The 2,448-nt window shown below is 33.3% G+C and overlaps 1 non-coding gene across 1 annotated transcript; it reads left to right on the top strand.

The window, feature by feature from the left end:
• Positions 1-1,544: 1,544 nt before the first annotated feature.
• Positions 1,545-1,651, top strand: LOC124987772 (U6 spliceosomal RNA). Its single transcript, XR_007109281.1, has one exon. It is a non-coding gene; the product is annotated as a U6 spliceosomal RNA (small nuclear RNA).
• Positions 1,652-2,448: the final 797 nt, after the last annotated feature.

Here is a 2,448-nt window from a genome sequence, read left to right as displayed (position 1 = left end):
CCAAATCAGAAAACATGTATTCATATAATAAAATCCTCACACAGAAGAAAAAATCCATTAAGAAATTAAAAATAGCTATATAAAAATATCATAAAAAAATCTATTTTCTTTCATGATGTTTAGAATACTAAACATTCAAAACAATAAATGACCATTTAGGTATAGGTTTATTTATTCAAAAGCTTACTAAAAATAATGAATTTTTATACAATTAAATTATAAGGACCAAAATTTGTTCAAGCTAAAACAAGTCATCAGTGTGAGTCAGAACTTTCTTTAAAAGTAAATACATTTAAATTAAAGCAAATTATAAATTGACAACTGGACCTGGTGTTATATTTTTAATAAATCACACAGTGCATTATCTGTTGTTATGATGGTAAAAATAAAAGACTGATAATTAATATTACTTCTTTTTTATACATACGACAATTAAGCCCATGTGTATTCAGGAATCCTGTAGTAGGAAGACTAAAGAATATGTGTTAAGTGCAAGTTGAAACTGTTCCATAATGGCAATATTTTAATCTTTACCCAATATGAAAATGACACAACTTTCTTTAAGCATTTCTTTTTCTGAACGAGCAGTATTTTGTGTATGCTTAATAAGCTAATTCACAGTATACTATCTGATATTTCTGATTTCTCTAGGTTATAAATGTTTACAGAAGACAAGAAAGTAGTTAATCCATTTATGCAGATGTCTATTGAATATCTGCCACATGCCGTTTACTGTTGGGGGCACACTGCACACAAAATCCAGTAGAAAATTATGGACAGATTCAAAAATATGTATATAAACAAGGAAACAGAAGGAACCATGTTTTTGGTGATCATCAGTAGCTGGATGAATACATGAGGTGACATTAAGTAGAAGTAAGCAATTACATCATCGAAGACTTGATTGCTACCTTAAATACCTTGAGCTTTACTTTAAAAATTTAAGGGTTTCTAAGGAATAAAGTAATAGGAGTTTACTCTGAATAAGGTTTAAAATTATAGAGAAGAATTTCCCATTTTTATCCATTTCTTTTTCTTGGTCAGTGAACAGATCAACTAGTAATAAGCATTTGGCAAGTTATTTAACTTCTCTGCTTTGATATTTACAACTCTTCTGTAAAGAAATTCCTCAGGACTCTGACAAGTGATAGAAAACCACCTCAAATGAGTTTTAGAAAAAGAAATAGAATTAATTGTTTCACTGATTCGGGGAGGAGGAAAGTAGAACTGGCCTCAGAAAGATCTAGATAAGGTCAGCTCCTTTCTCCTTTCCCTCCCACCCTGTTCTATCTCTATGTCTTTGTACATTGGCTTCTGTTTCTGTTGGTGCATTTAAATATGCTACAAGCACAGGGAACTTGGCCAAAGAAGCTCAAGGTTTCCATCATCCAAGTTAGAAAGAACGTAAGAGGAACATGAGAACTTCTATTTCTGTGCACTCAGAAATTTCATAAGATCTGATTGGCTAGTTCTGGATCATCCATCTAGGCCACATCTCCCAATATGTGCTTGATAATTTCTGAGCACATCAAATGTGTATGTGTGTGCTTGCTTCGGCAGCACATATACTAAAATTGGAACGATACAGAGAAGATTAGCATGGCCCCTGCGCAAGGATGACACACAAATTCGTGAAAAGTTCCATATTTTTACAAAAGCTAAAGGAATTTACAAAAAGAAAGCCAGCATTACAGAACATTCTCAGCAAAATATTCCATGAGGAAGAGATGAAAAACAACGATGCAAATCAGCAACAGGAAGAACGAGCCTAAAGGAATAGCCAACTAAAGGAGAAACCAAATCATGTCAAAAAACAAAACTAAGTCAAATGACTGGGAATACAAATCATATCACAATAATAACCCTGAATGTTAATGTCCTGAACTCATCAATCAAAATACATAGACTGCCAGATTGGATTAAGAAGAAAAATCCAACAATATGCTGCCCGCAAGAGACTCATCTCATAGAAAGAGATACCCATAGACTAAAGGTGAAAGGATGGAAAAAAAACCTACCATGCACATGGACACAGCAAAAAAGCTGGAATATCCATCCTCATTTCAGATAATGTGGACTTCAAACCAAAAGTAGTCAGTCAGAAGGGATAAAGAAGGACATTACATACTACTTAAGGGAAGCATAAATCAGCAAGACATAACAATCATAAATATCTATGCCCCGAACATTGGCTCATCCATGTATGTAAAACAAATCCTTCTTAACTCCAGAAATCAAATAGACCACAACACAATAATACTAGGCAATTTTAACACACCTCTCTCACAACTGGATAGACCCTCCAAATAAAAATTGAATAAAGAAACCATAGATCTCAATAACACAATCAACTATTTAGACTTAACGGACATATATAGAATGTACCATCCAACAAAGAACAAATACACTTTCTTCTCAGCAGCACAGGGATCCTTCTCTAAAATAGAC

Source organism: Sciurus carolinensis, chromosome 6, assembly GCF_902686445.1.
Source record: "Sciurus carolinensis chromosome 6, mSciCar1.2, whole genome shotgun sequence".
Lineage (NCBI taxonomy): Eukaryota > Metazoa > Chordata > Mammalia > Rodentia > Sciuridae > Sciurus > Sciurus carolinensis.
Note: the sequence above shows the minus strand (reverse complement) of the source record. Positions and strands in the feature narration are given on the sequence as shown.